This window comes from Homarus americanus, unplaced genomic scaffold, assembly GCF_018991925.1.
Source record: "Homarus americanus isolate GMGI-L3 unplaced genomic scaffold, GMGI_Hamer_2.0 scaffold41444, whole genome shotgun sequence".
NCBI lineage: Eukaryota > Metazoa > Arthropoda > Malacostraca > Decapoda > Nephropidae > Homarus > Homarus americanus.
The window spans coordinates 1,053,795-1,073,327 of record NW_024753611.1 but is presented as its reverse complement, the minus strand read 5'-3'; the positions used below and the strand labels follow the sequence as shown (position 1 = coordinate 1,073,327).

The 19,533-nt window shown below is 43.7% G+C and overlaps 1 long non-coding RNA gene across 1 annotated transcript; it reads right to left on the bottom strand.

The window, feature by feature from the left end:
* Nucleotides 1-18,779, bottom strand: LOC121855398. Its single transcript, XR_006086785.1, has 2 exons — nucleotides 18,579-18,779; nucleotides 1-588 (listed from the first exon to the last, which is right to left on the bottom strand). It is a non-coding gene; the product is annotated as an uncharacterized LOC121855398 (long non-coding RNA).
* Nucleotides 18,780-19,533: the final 754 nt, after the last annotated feature.

Here is a 19,533-nt window from a genome sequence, read left to right as displayed (position 1 = left end):
TTTCAGGAGTTACTTTTATTTTGTAATACATGTGTTGTGCTCTGGCAGACCAGTCTTGATGAGCACAAGTAGAAAATACATAAAAGCATAAAATTGATGCAGCTTCACTTTATGAAGACTTACATACTCCAATTAATCAAATAATGTTTTAAGACCATCACATGTGACAGTACAGCATTACTTTATGGCAAGATTGCTGTCAACGTAACATTTTGAAGTTGAACTGAATTCAAATAAAATTCCACATATATTTGTAATATTTCCTGGCTTTTCTAGCTCAGTAAACACCCTATTAGCCTATATTTATAAAAATGTATATAAAGGCCATTTAAAACTACGAGGTCAGAACGTAACCTACTAAAATAATTTCAAAGGCAATTAATTAACACTAATTACTCATTACTCTTAATTTTTAAATTGTGAACCCAGATCATTAATCTACACTAGTAAACAAACGACCATGAGACTAGCCCGGACCATAAGTTGTAACTGCAGAAAGAGTTTGGTTTCTAATGTGGTGCAGCAAGAGTCCCGTTTGCCTGAAGACACTCTCACGGTTGTTGTGTCCTGCATCTTCATATCGCCGTCCTGGAATGATTAATATTTTAACAACTGAACTAAAAAATTAAGTAGTCAATGTTGTTTTTGTACACCTACACTATACAGCACTCTTGGAACACCACAGTTCTTGAACAGATGGGCACAACTCAATGGTTGGCAGGTCTGCTTGTGAAGCTACTCCATATTTCATATGTTTATAGTATTTACAGGTGAAGTAGTAATTAAATTAACAATAAAACTACCTCGGCAATTTTCACATTAGTTTCGTTGTTGTGTTTGAAACTACACACACACACACACCGTCTACACACCGTGTGTGTGTGTGTATTATTTAAAAAAATTATTTACAGTACAATAGTTAAGAGTAATTTAATTGCCACAAGAGAGTAGTTCCGCAGAACAACAAGCGTCATCTGTAGAACAGTGAGTGGTGACCTTATGATCACATTCGCAGAATGGGGACAGGCCCAACATGTATGGAATACGTTTTAATGAAATAAACGGCATTCAAGTCTGTACAGGTAGAATCATATACGGAAGATAAATTGGTGTTGGGAGTAAGAATCCGGGAAAAAAGTCCCAAGAAAAAAGTCACAAAAAAGGCCCGGAAAACCTAACCTAACCTAACTTAACGTAACCTACGTGCAATACTATCATATATATATACTGTGTATTGTGTTGTCAATGTGTACAAATCATGTGAGCAGTCGTGTATCTACATTAGTAGAGCTGGACTGACAGAATGGGTGAAAAGAAAACCATTGGCAAAATGATGGATGGAAAGGCTGCTTACTATCTCGGGTACCAGACGGGGCGACAGTACTCCAGGTGGGGAAGCACCTCACTCTTGAAGATCGACCTTCTTATAAGACGTACTAGTTTAATTGCTTGATTCACCGTCTTCTCACAATGGCCCGAGAACTTCAGTTCATTGTCAACATACACACCCAGGTCTTTTTTGCATTCGGTCTCTATTAATGCAGTTTCTTCGTTCTATTGGGACATATGATAAGTCTCCTTACCGTTGGTACGACCCAGGTGCATCCTCTTACACTTCGTGACATTGAATCTTAGCAGCCATTTCTTCGATCACTCTTGAAGCTCACAGAGATCTTTCTGCAGCTCTCCACAGTCTGCTTGGTTCTTAATTTCCCTGAATAACTCGGCATCATCCGCAAGCATTTGAATGGATGAGTGTATAGCTTCCGGCATGTCATTTATGAAACAAACAAACAACAATGGGCCCAGTACACTGCCCTGTGGTACCCTGTTTGCCCATGACGATTTTGTACCATTAGTCACCACACACTGCTTGCGATCATGCAGTCACGCTAGAACACTTCCCCAAATCTTGTACCCTTCCAGTTTAATTTTCAGCCTTTCATGGGTACGCTGTCGAAAGCCTTGGCAAAAATCTAGGTATATATCGTTGATATTGCCACCCTGTTCCAGAATTTGCGTCCAAACACCCAGTACCTTGAGTAACTGTGTTAAGTGGGAGTATCCCGGCATAAGACCATGTTGGCAATCCTTTACAAAGTTGTTTAATGGTAGATGTTCCATCATGGCATCTCGTATAATGTTCTCCAGTACTTGACACACAGTGCTGGTCAGGCTCACTGGTCTATAATTATTAGTGAAGGGACGATCGCCCTTCTTCAATATAAGACTCACATAAGCCATTTCCAGTCACTGGGGACCTTTTGCTCATCAAGACATTTACAGAATATGATCTTCAGGGGCTCAGCAAGTTCGTTGCACACCTCCCTTAGCACTCTGGGATGCACCTTGTCAGGTCTGGGACTCTTATAAACCGTTAGCTTTGACAATTATTTTTTATACCCTCGTCTGAAAACACAATGTGAGTATATTTTGATTGAAAAATTACTAAGGTGTAAGCCTTACTTTTTCGGCAGTTTTGGCCCAAAATTAGATTGTGTTGAAAATAACATTATAGGTACTCTTGAGCATGCTTATTTCGAATATAAGGTTCACAATTCGATTGCGGGTAATTAGTGGTCGCAATGATGTTTGGAATATTTAATGGTGTGTTTTAATGCTAATTACTGGCCAACTATGGATTTCCAAAGCGCGATTTTGGTGTTAACGTGTTATTCTGTATGTACGTAATTCGTTAAACCCCTTAAATTTCACTTCTGAGAGGAAAGTATATTTTGTTTGAAAAATTACTAAGGTGTAAGGCATTGTGAGACTTACATTTTTGGTAGTTCTAGGTGTCCTAACACACTACACACACTCTATAGCATGGGCTTCATGGGGTCCGTGAAGGTCAGATAAAAATTTTACATTTATATTCACTATACTTTGTGTATGTCATACACTGTATGAGGCAATGAATTTTCAATAAAATAAAGTATATTCATTGCATGCAAAGTTGTGTTTATGTGCTTATGTGCATTTTTCTAAGGAGGGGGTCCATAGCTTTCACCAGATTCTCAAAGGGGTCCGTGACTCAAAAAAGGTTAAGAACCACTGCTCTATAGCAACGGCGACACGCGTTCTAGGAATCTTAACACACCCCACACACTCTATAGCAGCCACAACACACCTTCTGGGAGTCCTAACAAAGCCCATACGCTTTACAGCAATCACGACACACCTTCTGGGAGTCCTAACACATCCCACACACTATATAACAGCCACAAAAAAACCTTCGGGGTGTCCTAACACACCCCACACACTCTATAACAGCCACAAAAAACCTTCTGGGAGTCCTAACACACCCCACACACTCTATAACAGCCACAAAAAACCTTCTGGGAGTCCTAACACACCCCACACACTCTATAGCAGCCACAACGCCTTCTGGGAGTCCTAACACACTCCACATCACTCTACAGCAACTACAATCAACCTTCGGGGTGTCCTAACACACCCCACACACTCTATAGCAGCCACAACACACCTTCTGGGAGTCTTAACACACTCCACACACTCTACAGCAACTACAATCAACCTTCGGGGTGTCCTAACACACCCCACACACTCTATAACAGCCACAAAAAACCTTCTGGGAGTCCTAACACACCCCACACACTCTACAGCAGCCACGACACACCTTCTGGGAATTATAACACACTCTACACACTCTATAGAAGCCACGACACACCTTCTGGGAATTATAACACACTCTACAGCAGCCACAACACACCTTCGGGGTGTCCTAACACACCCCACACACTCTATAACAGCCACAAAAAACCTTCTGGGAGTCCTAACACACCCCACACACCCTATAGTAACCACGACACACCTTCTGGGAATCCTAACACACTCCACACACTCTACAGCAACTACGACACACCTTCTGGGAGTTCTAACACACCCCACACACTCTATAATAGCCATGACACACTTTCTGAGAGTTCTAACACACCCCCACACTCTATTGTAGCCATAAAACACCTTCTGGGTTTCCTAACACACTCCACACACTCTATAATAACCACGACACACCTTCTGGGAGACCTAACATGCTACACACACTTCATAGCAGCCACGACACACCTTCTGGGTTTCCTAACACACCCCACACACTCAATAGCAACCACGACACAGCCGAGAGTGTTGTAGGTGGAGGAAGGTAGATGTGGCAGGGGTTTTGTAGGTGGAGGCAGGCAAGCGTGGAAGGGATATTGCTGGTGTGGGCTGGACAACAGTACCGGGCAGTCAGTCTGCGTGTTGCTTCTAGGAAGAGATGAATGGCGTGCAGGTAATAGAGACATTAGTGGCCGTCCCAGCCTTCGGCCAAAATACTCAGCTCCACCTCAACTTCGACTACGACAATGGAGTTCATTTTACCCCTCCTTATACCCCATTTCTCCACGTTATTATCCTTGTTTAAGTGTATCTCTCTGTAGCATGTAAGGCCGAGTGCTGTTGTCATCACTATTTAACTCAAACACAGGTGCTGGACAGACGAACTTTGTAAGGCTAGCTAGCCCGGTATATTTGTCTATTTTGAGTTAAGCAAGAAGTAGCCTTGAAAGTTTGTAAGTTTAAACTAAATGAAGGCTGGCCCGAGCAGGTACTGAGAGTGTTGCCTGGCATCTTAATTACCCGAGCTAAGTGAAGCGGCAGCATCGTCGACAGCCCACAGTCACCCACTAATGAAACCAGATGTATCAACACGTTACCCATCTACCCCCGCCCCACCACATACTGATGCTCGAGTCAACACACTCTACACTTACCTGCGCTGGCAATTGTCATTATTTCTCTTTAACTATGTCGTGAAATACACACAATAAAATTAGTCATACTAGTAGTGAAGGAAAATATTGCTTAACCTGGAGGCCTTTTGGTTGATTAAGAGATCAAGGTGGAGAGTTGGGGGGTGAGAGGGGGGAGTGAGTGAGTTAGCGTGGTGTTGGTGATGATTGAGATGTTGGTGGTGGTGGGGGCTAGCCTTCACTCCCTCCCCCTCACCATCCCCCGCCCCCGGCACAACACACGCCACCCTCCCATCCTTAACCAGACGCTTCCACCAAAAACTAATTCACCACAGAACGATTTCTTGACACTTCTTGTATTCATCAGGACGGTCTTACATTATACTAAGGCGTCGAGGGAAGAGTGAGGCTGGGGGGTGATTGCTGTGCTGGTGTGTGTGTGTCTGTGTGAGAGAGAGTTGCAGGTATCGTACATCAGTCACGCTCACCTTACCTTAGCCTTAAGAGAAGCTACAGGTGCGACCCTCCCCACCTCCTACACACCCTCCCTCCTCCTACCCTCCCTACCTGTCAAATACCCTCCCTCCTCCTACTCTCCCATCCTACCTAACATCCCCCCCCCTGCTTCCCTCCCTACCTGCCACATGCCGTACCCGTCTCTTCCTCTCTCTTGTTGCTTCGCACTCTCCATTACTCCCTGCTTCACAATCTCTCTTTCCCTTCTTTCTCACCTGTCACATTCTCCCCCCTCCCTCCCTACCACGCAATATCCCTTCCTCCAGTTTCTTTAGTCACACAACTTCCCTCCCTCTTTCCTTTTCCTTCTCCGTTTCTAACAAAACCTATCCCCCTCCCTCCACACCTACCACAACTTATCCTTCCCTCCATCCCTCCACACTTACCACACATCCCTCTTCGTTCCCCGCCTATCTACATCCATCCTTGCCACCTACCACTCCCTCCCTCCCTCTCAATCTACCATATCATATTGTTAATAACTTCTGATGTATCACAAATATAAACTAAATTTTCCCGAACTCATCAGATGAATTTGTCCTTGACCGGTTCGTGTCGTCTGAATTGTGCCGGTGTGATCCTGTTCGTGGTGTCTTTTTAACATAATTTTATTTGTAGGTATGCGAATCCATCAAGCACTTGTATGGTAAATAAATACTGGACTGACATTACAACAGAACTCTACTAATTGTACTTAACCTGTGTTTGTTGTACTTATACTTTATTAATTGTATTTAGACTGTCATTGTATTTACACTACCTTCAAAGCATTCCCATAAAATATCACTGCATATACATTACACACCTTGTATCTATACTAAATTTCACTGCACTTCCAGCATTTCACCGTATTTACCATTTCCACTGTATTTCATTGAACTTTCTTCACTGTAATCCCACTGTATTCAGACAGGAAATATCAACACATTGAATCATTGATCAATTACTCGTAAAATGAGTCCCGGTTCATTATTCACATTTCGTTACTTAAAGGAGATTGGTGGTGGTATTTCCTGTCAATGCAATGAGAGAGACCTGTTTCCCCCTCTACTGGTTATCAAAACAAGAGAATGTAGTGTTGCCACATCTTATACAGTTGAAAAAAAAAAGAGGATAGTCATGCCTAAGTGGCATAACATCATATACCATAACCCGTCTGGGGAACGAATTGGTAACACTGACAACCGAATCCGACATCAGCCAATCAGGAAACTTTTTTTTGCGATTGGTCTTGGAATTTTCACGGACACGTTTGCTATTTTTAAAACTATCACGTACACACTATCCTACAAACTATCACGTACACAGTTACTATCTTACAAACTATCACGTACATGGCTACTATCTATATCACGTACACAGTTACTATCTTACAAACTACCACGTACACAGTTACTATCTTACAAACTATCACGTACACAGTTACTATCTTACAAACTATCACGTACACGGTTACTATCATCCAAACTACTGTATCACGTACACAGACAGCTAGTGGAAGTGAGTGTATTAACGTTAAATGAACCGTGTGTAACTTTTCCACAACCACCCCCACACATCAGCGGGTTCACAGCAACAAATAAAATAGCAACAGTCAATCACGATGCACTCAGATTTCTACGGCAATTATCAGGAATTAGTGAATTATCCGGATAATTATATGTTTGTTATACCCAGCTACCGGGAGTCAGGTGTATATATCTGTCGCGAGGAGGGAGGGAGGTAGAGAGTGTTAGTTTGTTGGAAAGAGAGAATATATTAACACAAATAATCCATGTATACTTTCAACCATATATCCTGTCTAGAAATACATACAAACACACACAATTTTATACATACATATACATACACCAACATTATCATCCCACCGTTTCCAATATTATTCCCAACGACAAAATACATACATTAAAAAGCAGCCAAGAAAAGGCTAGTAATAAGTTAAGTGGTGGATAATAATACGGTGGGTAAGGCGTGCGTGGCGAGTGGCGGTGTTGAGCAGGTAGTGGCGAGCGGCCTCTTTGATCACCACCCCCACACACTCTCTCTCTCTCTCTCTCTCTCTCTCTCTCTCTCTCTCTCTCTCTCTCTCACGGATCAATATTTACACTGTGTTAAAATCTCCGTGAGAATCTATGAACCTTTATTCATTTTTTTATTTATTTAGAGGAGATATGAAAGGCGATGAAAAGGTCCATAGTAGTCGATCGCTTTATTTGTTATTTATCGATCTGTATATCTGTCCGTCTCTTAAAGCTCTGTCTAAGTGTCTATCTGTCTGATTGTTATTCATTCATTCAATTATTTATTCTTTCATTCATGCCCGACGGATTCAAAGGAGTAGAGGTTGGTCGCTCGTAACAATGTGTGTGTGTGTGGGGGGGGGGGGTCTCAGCTAGAACTAATTCACGGTGTCCTGGAGGATAAGGAGCGACAGGTTGCCTATAATATAGTTTTTGTCTGTGAGGAGTCCTACGGTATCCTTCAGGCTGAGGCGAATTGTTTATAACCTTTAGACAGACAGATATAGATAGATAGACCAACGAGAGATCTGAGATTGCTTTTCTTGGCCTGCGTGATAGCGATACTCGGGCCGTTTGCTTGTGACTTTTTGACTGCATTTGTATGTTGTGGTGTTATTTGTGATTGTGCTTGTGTGCTTTTATTAACATGTGCTTATGTGATTTTATTGAGCTGTTAACTACTTGTGTGGTTTAATTAATATGTTGATAGTGCTGAGTGTTTTTGTTCCGACCTGTTTGGAAGCATATGTTCCCGGGATTGTCTCCTTACTGGTCAGGAAGCAAATGATGTCATAAATCTTGGACCAAATACAGTACTCACAAAGGGTGGATTTGATTGGTTGCCGCTCCCATGACGTCACACAAATGCTCATATAGAACAAAGGGAAGATATGTCTAGCTATCGTTTCTATGACGTCACACACATGATCATAGAACAAAGGGAAGATAAGACTGGTTACCATTCCTATGACGTCACACATGATCATAAAACAGAGAATTTGATTGGTTACCGCCCCCATGACGTCAGGGTAGCTTTCTCTTCAGTGCCTCGTGGTTATTGGCTGTACTAGTGACGTAAGAGGTGTACAGTACGTGAGAAATGGTCCAACCAGCCCAGCGCTCACCAGTAAATAATTATCCTTCTCTAGTACCCATCTAGACACCTTATTAGATATCTTGTAATTGGTAGTTTGAACACACCACAACTCCCCCGTGTATTGGGTTCATCGCTATAGGTGCTCGCCAGTTCGCCAACTGAAGTCAAATTTCCAGTGGGAAAGGGAAATTTATTCGCCAAAATGGCCCAGAAATATACTAGCCACCGCCACGAATCATTTAAAATTACCGGAGCGTGTACAGATCGTTGGTGTGTGTGTGTGTGTGTGTGTGTGTGTGTGTCAGTACCACAACATCAAAGTTAAACGTGTAAAAAAAGCATAAAAATCTAACACTGCTTCATAGTTTCAAATCCCCGGAGTCTCCTCACACACAGACACTAAAAAGGGTAAACAATAGAGTTAATATTTGGAAAACAAGCACTCGCTTATTAAATCTTTTTCCCAGGTAGAGTGTGTGAGTGGGCAGTTTCTTCCCTGCTGGTGTCTTGATTTTGTGTGAAGAAAGACAAATATTGAAGTTACACAGGCAGGTGTTGGGTCTACAAATACTCGATGTTACAAGCCGTTTTTAGTGTAGGGAAGATCGTTATGTTGGTGTTGTTCCAGGTCGTGTATTAGCTGATGATTCTGACTGTATGTGTGGCCTGTTCTGCGCTGCCGAGGCGTTTGAGTTCCGCAGGAGATGAAAACTGTCCCTCAGTGTGTCTTTCTATTAGCTCGTCATGATAGTCGTTCACAGAGCTGATTAGCGCCCCTAAATCACTGTTGGTCTTAACATGTATTTCCCCAAATAGAAACATTCGGTTCCTCGCTCGTCCTGACGTTATCGAACACGCTTACTCTAAGTCAGTGGAGAAAGTTTTGAACTTTGTTGGTTTTCGGGCGTCAAGATGACAGCCGAGGCGATACACACCAGTTATGCAGATAAAGATCACTCCTTACCACTAACACATGTACTGTTTAAAATTATTTTACTATCAGAAGGTATTTATTTTCGGCAGATTTGATAAATGTTTGTATCCATATCATTAATAACGAAATATGTTTAATTATTTGCATCGTTTACTTTAAAAGCGGTTATTATTTTATTAATAAAAATACAAAATATAGTCTACCTAAAATTTGCACGTTACATTAGAGTGAGGCGTGTGAAGGGGGGGGGGGCAGGCGGGTGTTTACATGGGGCCGGCCGCCGGGTGGACACTGAGTGGCAGCTCTTCCACTGAGTCAACTTTGTTAACTTGCATTTATATCAGAGAGAAAAGTCACACTGTATTTTTTCTTGCCCCAAAGAACAACATCCTCGATAAACAACATAGATCATGCTCGTCTCCTTTCCACTCTCAACAAGCAACGTAACTTGCCACAAAAAATATAGGTGAAACTCTTCCTGCAAACAGATTCAACATACATCTCCCTACAGTCATCGTATTAGATATAGGAGACTTTTATTAAATAACAATCACACAAATATAGTCTTGAGTGCAAACCTCAGTACCGAAGACAAGTGAATGTAGACGCTACAACAGCATATATCACGGCTGACCCGGGGCTGTTACCCGGAAGAGTGGTCCTCGGTGACCCGCGAGTGTAAAGCAATCAAGATGACTACGTTCCCGAAGAGAACTAAAATATTTTACACTGTGATAATAAGTAATATGTCCCCCCTCAAACTAAACTAAAACCCCTCTGTCTTATTCCCTGACCCAAGGCGACGCTAACAACCACTACACTATACATCCACGCCTCGATCTTGGTGCTCTCACTACACGTCATCATAAAGGATGTTCACGTCAGGGGAACCAGCTTTGGAACCCTGTAAGACCTTTTATGTTTCTGGGTAGGACGGGAACGTCGACCTCCCGCTAAGAAGACAATGAATCCTCGGTTCATGGAAATTGAGATTACCCCATACAGGACTCCCCCAACACACACACGCAAACTCCTCGCTGTGTATTAGCGTGTGGTGAGTGACCGGTGGAGGAGAGTGAAGGAAGGGTACAGAGTGGTGAGGAGATATTGGTGTAGCGTCGTGGTGCTCGTATGGTAATGATGACCCACAAAAAAAAGTAATCGCTCAAGTTCATGTTTATTGATGGCCCAGACGCGATTCACCCAACCAACAACACTGACCGCCCCCTTCCCATCACAAGCCGCACCTCAACAACACAACACCCAAAAGCTGTCATAAAACTCCCCCTCATAAAAACAAACCCTAGCACACAACGTAAAAATGACAGCGGTTTTTTTTATATCACACAAAACATCCATTATTCTCCCGGCGGTGACTCTAAGTTGTGATAAGGTGTGTGATTGGTGGACAAGAGCGAAACTCAGTGAAATATTGGTGTAGGTGTTGAAGCGGTGTCAACATTATGTCTCAATCATCGGCTCGCAAGACACTAGACACCTTGCCTCCTGCGCCTCCACCCTCCACCGCACTGATGTTTCACCTCCACTCCACTGCTGCCTCCACCTGCCTGCCTCCACCTTCCACCTCCACTGCTGCTGCCCCTCCACCTTCCACTCCACTGCTGCTGCCCCTCCACTCCACTGCTGCTGCCCTCCACCTCCACTCCACTGCTGCTGCCCTCCACCTCCACTGCTGCTGCCCCTCCACCTCCACTGCTGCTGCCCTCCACTCCACTGCTGCTCCCTCCACCTCCACCTCCACTGCTGCTGCCCCTCCACCCTTCCACCTCCACTGCTGCTGCCCTCCACCCTTCCACCTCCACTGCTGCTGCCCCTCCACTGCTGCCCTCCACCTCCACACCTGCTGCTGCTGCCCTCCACCCTTCCACCTCCCTGCTGCTGCCCCTCCACCTTCCATCTCCACTGCTGCCCCTCCACCCTTCCACCTCCACTGCTGCTGCCCTCCACCTTCCACCTCCACTGCTGCTGCCCTCCACCCTTCCATCTCCACTGCTGCTGCCCCTCCACCCTTCCACCTCCACTGCTGCTGTCCCTCCACCCTCCACCTCCACTGCTGCTGCCCTCCACCCTTCCACCTACACTGCTGCTGCCCCTCCACCCTCCACCTCCACTGCTGCTGCCCCTCCACCCTTCCACCTCCACTGCTGCTCCCCCTCCACCCTCCACCTCCACTGCTGCTGCCCTCCACCCCTCCACCTCCACTGCTGCTCCACCCTCCACCTCCACTGCTGCTGCCCTTCCACCTCCACTGCTGCTGCCCCTCCACCCTCCACCTCCACTGCTGCTGCCCTCCACCCCACCTGCTGCTGCCCTCCACCTTCCACCTCCACTGCTGCTGCCCTCCACCTTCCATCTCCACTGCTGCTGCCCTCCACCCCTCCACCTCCACTGCTGCTGCCCTCCACCCCACACTGCTGCTGCCCTCCACCCTTCCACCTCCACTGCTGCTGCCCCTCCCCTCCACACCTCCATCTCCACTGCTGCTGCCCTCCACCTCCACCCTCCACCTCCACTGCTGCTGCTCCCCTCCACCCCTCCACCTCCACTGCCTCCACCTTCCCACCTCCACCTCCACTGCTGCTGCCCCTTCACCCTCCACCCTTCCACCTCCACTGCTGCTGCTGCCTCCTCCACCTCCACCTCCACCTCCACCCTTCCACTGCTGCTGCTCCTCCAACTCCACTGCTGCTGCCCCTTCACCCTCCACCCTTCCACCTCCACTGCTGCTGCTCCTCCACCTCCACTGCAGCTGCCCCTCCACCCTCCACTAATAGTGACTTACGTAATGAATGACTAATGGAGTGACTATTTATCATGATAATAGTATAAATAAAAATGATTGAGTCTTAGTAACGCATGAAGCATCCAAATGAGATGCATAAGACACATAATGCCCGTAACACATAACCTTATGTATGTATGTATGTATGTATGTATGTTTCTGTGTGTGCTCGCTCCAAGACGGTTACGTAGAAACAAAAAAATATAAATAACTATGATGGAAAAAACATATATTCGTTAATTAACATCATAAAGGTATTCATAGGTATACGAAAATGAGATTGAAATATGTATCATTTTGTTAGTATACAGTATGTATAACTGTATATATATATACGGTTCAAACACATAAACTACGATAATGAAAATTATAAAATAGAAGCGAAGTGTGTGAGTTAATCGATACAAACGTGCACTGATATTTACATAACATCAACTCATAAAAACAGGCAAGTTCCCCAGTATAAAGATTACGTCATTATCAAACTCATATGAGTGGGTGTGACCGCAGGAGCTGGGTGTGGCCTCAGGAGCTGGGTGTGGCCTCAGGAGCTGGGTGTTGGCGAAGTAAACGTTCAAAAACACAGTCTCGGACCCTCCTCTTCAACTCCTAAACTTCACAGTCTATTCCTCCACAAAACACTGGTAATAGCAAACAACAGTCATACAAGGGATTTATTTCATATAAATTTACATCCTTACGCCACATAAATCCACAAAACCCTGAGCGAGAACTGCCATTACCGAGCCATAAATTTCGACCATGTCTCGAAGCGGTTTCGATTGAGTTGGCGTTTCGTTTTCATTTACAGTTATAAGGATCGGCATGGGTACCTTTTTGTCATCATCTTCAGACCTAAAAGCTTTTCACTGTTATGTCTTGCAGTAATGCGTGTTTAGGAGACCAATCATGCAGGACTTTTCTTAAACGACACGATTAATTAAAAAAGTTCACATCTGTTCATTGAAACAGAGGAAACACAAAGAACGAGTTCTATTAACTGATCTAAGTGAGTGTCCAGGTAATAAATTAATATAAAAAGCACCACACAATGTGATATCATCGTCGCCATATATAATACCTTCACATACCGTACTGCTTCAAGTGTTAAGAGCCACTACCTCGTCCTCCACCACCCAGTCTTTGAGCACCTCGTCCTCCACTACCCCGTCCTCCACCAGCGTCGTCCTCCACACTTCACCCTCCATCACCAGACGACTGGCCCTCAACAATAACACGCTGGCCAGGTGAGTTATCGCCACCTCACCGAGAGTTGCTAAATGATTGTTCCTCTGGATGGTATTTATTTACCTTGGCATATATCTCTATACGACTAAACTTTACCTCTATTTACCTGCTTATTGACGATTTCGGTCGGACTTGCAAGACCTTAAACTATACATAGGTAAAGTGAGGAAAAACTTTAATACCTGTGATTATCTAAAGACCAAACTCTGTATAGAAAATTATAGAAAAGATATGATGATGTTATTGAAGTTGAGAATATCTTAGGAATGCGTGTCTAACTTTTTTTGTATTTTTTGAGGGGGATGAGAGTTGTGTGGGCAGGAGGAGTTGTGTGGGCAGGAGGAGTTGTGTGGGCAGGAGGTGTTGTGTGGGCAGGAAGGGGCTGTGTGGGCAGGAGGAGTTGTGTGGGCAGGAGGAGTTGTGTGGGTAGGAGGTGTTGTGTGGGCAGGAAGGGGCTGTGTGGGCAGGAGGAGTTGTGTGGTGCAGGAAGGGATTGTATGTGGTCGGGAAGGCTGGGAGTGGGGCAGGGTTTGTGTATGGTCAGGATGGATTGTGTGGTCAAGAGGGTTGTGTGGTCAGGAAGAGATTGTGTGGGTATGGGTGTGTGGTTAAGGGGAAGGGGTGGAAGGGGGTTGGTGGGGCTCGATCAATTAGCCTCTCCACAAATCAAATATTCGATTAGAGTGATACGATCAGTGGCCATCTTGAATGAGGGCACGGCCTAAGCAACTAGCCAGCTGCTCTTGGAGACTGGTAGTGATGGTGTGTGTTTGTGTGGGTGTTTTATTTTTTTTTTTGGTTATGTTTCAAGGAGATGGAGGTAGAGGGGAGGGAAGAAGGAGAGAGCGGAGGAAAGAGGGAAGGATGGCAGGAAGGGTGGAAAAGAAGTAATGAAGGCGGAAGGAAGGAAACAAAAAGGAACGAGTGAGGGAGAAGAGAAGTAATCGAGGGAAGGAAGGGAAGGAAACTAAGGATGGAGAGAAGAAATGAAGGAGAGGAAGGATAAAACGAAGGAGGGGGATGAAGGAGGAGGTAGGAGGAGGGGACAGAAAGCGAAAGAGCGGGGAAGGAAGAGAAAGAAAACGAAGGGGGGTGGAGGAAGAGAGGGAAGAAGCAAAAGAAAGAAACATTTGCTTAACACTCACTATCGACCATTGTTACAAAAGAAAGAAACATTTGCTTAACACTCACTATCGACCATTGTTACTGCACCAAACTTAGTTCAATTTAATCGATCACCTGGCTTAGGGGAAGGTCAGAAGAGAAGACGAGAGGCAAGGTTAACCCTAATCTGGCAACACTTAAATTACGAGATGTTTATTCGAGGTGGAGTCTTATACTTACGCTTGTGGTGGAGTTAGGACGGTAGGAAAAGAAATTATAAGTGGTAAAACAAAGGTTAATGCTATATAACAACAGCACTCATGAAGGATCTTAACACTCACAACAGCACAGTCTTTACCCCCAAGAGCTAATACTGTACACCTATGACTCAGATTAACACAGTATACCAGCAGTTACAACTCACACCAAATGCTTCAATATATCACTTTAAGGTTGTATAAACGCACCTTACAACACCACACCACTTTAATTAATAACAGGGATTCACACATAAAACAATAAAGTCTCGACGAATCTCAAACGTGACTTCCGATCGTGTCATTCGAGTTCCAAAAACTCCCATTGTGAATCTGAACCCTTGGGCAGAATGAACCCTTTATCTTGATTACCACACCCGGGTTTATGAAGTATAGATGACCTGATCTGTTATATACGTGTCAAGAGGGATAATCATCATTGGATTTTTATTTAGACAGTAAATCCTTAGAGACAGTGAACATAGAGGGAGTATCAGTACGAATAAAATAATTGACAACTACGTAGTCAATTTTCAATAATAGTTGGTAATATAATTCACTATGTATATAACGCCCAGGTAATATTTCTTTTATACAAATAGGCATAAGCGGTGTTTCGACAAGGGAATGAAAAGGAGTACAAGATCACACAGCTGCCTGGGAGCTTGTTGACACGAATCTCTCACAGAATATAAGATAAACTAGATAATATCCTTCTGAGGTCGCATGAATGGAAGCTCTCGGGATATTCTTAAGGTGGTCATACATACAAAAAGGTTCCATCAGGCTCTGAAAAGTCGTGGCAGATGGCGCACGGTCTATAAACATCATGGAAAATCCTTACGAGCCGCGGCGATCCTACAAAGAGTTTCTTAGAGCCTAAATATAGTAAGACTCAAAATGATGCCAAACTTCACAACGAGTCGTGAACACTACAAGGAGGTCCTATAAGTTTGTCCGGGGAGATCCTTAGTGGAGACTAGGAGGCCCTAGTAGATGCTAGGAAGTCCCAATAGATACTAGATGGTCTCTACTATATACTAGGAGGACCCTAGTAGATACTAGGAGGACCCTAGTAGATACTAGGAGGACCCTAGTAGATACTAGGAGGTCCCTAATAGATGCTAGGAGGTCCAAAACGAAGCCAGAAGGGTCCCAGACCACCCAGCTCCCTTGTGGACCCCCACTAGTCAAGGGTAGAGGGTCGCCAGTGATTGGTCATTGATAGGGTTCAATGGCGCGGGGAGGGTGGGGGGAGGCGACCAATTGGAATGTTCACTGGACGACATAAGAGAGGCCTCACACACGCCTAGCCCCGCCTCACGTGACGCCGAGAATTCTATTTACAGGTAACTTTGTGTCGAGATCATATTTAAATACAATCTAGCATAATTATAAGATACCTTATTTTTTGTGTGTATAGATTATTCTTAAACATTAATACTCCCCCCAGCGCATACAGATTGCAGTATTTATATTCACCAAGTACTTCCGGTTTCATTTTAAGAAATTTACCCTTCGTTATAAAAACACTAAAACATATCCTATTACATAAACGACCTGTCGTGTTTATAGGTCTGTACAATGACTAATTTCTGTAATTTAAAAAATCATCTCAATTGAACTTTCTGGCCATAAGACTTGGTCATCATGTTTTCTCCTCCCCTTCTCTTCCTCCTCATCATCCTTTCACCCCTTTGTCCAGATTTCACTGACCAGGGTCTCGAGAGTGTATATACATCTGAATGTTAACAATATGCATATCTTCAACCGATCGTATTTCCTTCTCTTCTTCCCCCGGAAATTATCAACAAGCATATCCCCTCCGTCATTTTTTACTTCCCTTCCTTTCTTCTTCCTCCTCCTCCTCCTCCTTTGCTTCTTTTCATAATTCCTCTCCCCGGAAATTATCGACAGGGACCTCACAGGTAGAAATCCAACTCTTGAGAGCCTCTTTACCCCTGTTCCACAAGTCGTAAAACTCACTGACTAGCAAAGCGTTTCGCTCACATCTCACTGATTCATTTACGAGAAAAGAATCAGTTGAACCAATGCGCATGAATATATAAGCGATCTATCTCTTTTGAGGCGCCTGATTGGTGTGGAGAATTCTTTTTCACTCAAACAAATTATCTCTCAATAACTTAACAACAGATCACCATTTTTTCCCTCTCCATCCAGAATGAATCACCGAGCATGAATATATAAGCGATCTGCCTCTATTCACTCACTGGTTCGATGTGGAGAGAGTTTTCTTTTCCTGGTTTCATTCACGGTGCTGACTACCATGACCAACTTATTTAACAATGGATGAATGGGTCGCCTTTTTTTCGTTATTTTAATATTTTAGTTCAGGAAATATTTCAACGTGAGAAACGATAGTTTTTTTTTATTATTATCAACTGGCTTCCTTGATTATAGAATAATTAATTTTTAAATAAAATGCTGGATATTTGGTCACACGGACTGGTTTAGATAATAATGATACAATACTCGCACAGTGATAAATTGTCACGCTTCATTAGAAACAGCGAGGCATTATAATTCTCTTTCATGTGATAATTAGAGGTTTTAATTGATCATTGTTATTACTGTTGTTGCTGTTAAAATAACTCATTATTATTATTACAAAAATTTTCAATATCATGAGTCAGTCTAAACAATTACTGATGGAAAATGTGGAAACACAACATAAAATTATATTATTTTCCTTCACTTTCTTTTGACGTAATTCACATTTTCTATTTCGTACATAAAAATTCTCCTAAAATTCACTTGTTATTGTTACTCAACTCATTTTCCTCTTCATTTTTCTTGTTATAACTATCATTAGTTTGGGTCAGGGTGCGCCTCCCCGACTTAGCACCCTTAGGTTCGGGTTACTGGAGCGACCCGGGCCTCACACTTCTCGGATTACCGGCTCGAGCCCCGATATTTGTAGACCACCAGTGTTAAACCACCAACCTCCGCGTCTCCTCTATACCTCCTGGTCGCCCTCCTCCTCCTCCTTCTGCCCCGCCCCGCCCCGCCCCACTTCACGTGAGTGGGCTGTAATAGAGGACACTTTGTGCTCCCCTCCACCACCCCCCCTCCCCCTCTGGCCTGCCCCAAATAGGTTCATCTTTCACCTCACTCCTCGTAGTTTCTCACTTTCCCTGATCCTTAACTTTCCCTCATTCCTCACTTTCCTGAACCCCTTACTACCCTTAACCCTCACTTCCTCGACTCATAACCAATAACCACCTACGACGATAAAAGACAAAAGGGAGCTGAGTTGTGTCTCCAACACACACACACACACTCCACTCAACCTACACTCTATCAAGTACTCTTTCTTTACTTAAAAGCCCTTTCTCCCTTACCTCCCCTGGCTGGCCTCTACCCTCCCTGGATTCTATCCGTCCTCCTTCATGCCCCAGAAAACCCTTACAATGGGTAGCGGTAGTGGAAGGCGTTCCTAAAGGTAGAGCTATATGGCCCGTCTCATTATAACCAGGTGACTGGTGGCTGCCCATGCTCCTTGGTCACGTCGCCATCGCTCTCCCTGGTGACCACATGGCGATGTCTTCAGGATAATTTAAGGATATCTGTTGACCTTATACTGTGACCACCTTCACAATGTCGGACGGGACGGAAGAGTGGAGAGAATGAACTCAATAAAGTCGAAGGTAATGAACAATACGTCAGAGCGATAGTGTAGGACCTGTTCACCTAAACACTAAATAAATATTCACTTAAAAAGGTTTCCTATTTAAAACCAATACATCATAAGATTATGGATAAAACCCATACATATAATATTTAAAAGTATACTTGAAATATTATAAAACTTTAACTTAACTTACATTTCCCGGAGACGGAGAGAGCCTCCTCGAAAAATTTAAAGATTCCATCCTCTGGAAATGAGACATCTGCTCCGTGAACCAAGGGCTGGGGGTAATTACTGTACCATCCATGCCTTTCTCAGCTCCTGGGAGATGCCGCCGCCTCAGGTCCCACAGTCTAAGACGCTCCACCAGTAAGTGTTTAGTGGAGACAGTTCACTACGAAATCTGTAAAATTTAGCAACTGGTAATTGTTTAAAAAGTAAATAAGTGCCTTCATAAGTGGAGGTACACAATTATATTCAAAGTGTGTGTTCACTAAGTAAGTACTGCATTGTGTGATGACTGGTGAAGGTTATTTTGTTATTCTTTATACATGAACCCACAAGATCATCGTCCACACGCCTCAACAGCTGCCTCGACTGCTGTGGTGTGACGCATGTGACCATCTAGTAACAAACGACTTCTGCAGTACAATAATAAGTCACATTTCTGGTAACACTCTCGGTTTTACTCGCCAGCACTGAGTACCTGTCAACTCACCTGGTTTATGATCATATTCCTACTTCATGATTAATTCCACATTCTAATAGCTTATGATTCTTTCTGCTCTTCGATACCTTTAGAAAAAAAAAGGTGATTTTCATAGAATGTTGAGATGATTTTAATGTTAATGATACTAGTAGCAGTGTGTGTATGGTTGCAGTGTTGCCATCCTAATATTGATCATGGATAGGCATCACAATTCTATTTAAAGTTGATAATAATAGTATGAATGCAAGTTAAGACAACTTAGGGCAACATCACGGTGGATCTTGACACATCATCCGACTTCAACTCTTTCCTACGTACTGTATGTCATTAGAGGAATATCCATCAACTCATCCAGTTCTAACATACAACAATCTCAAATTCTGGATGTTATAAATATTAGTTTTGGTGAAAATCGTTAAAAAAATATAAAACGAACCAATCA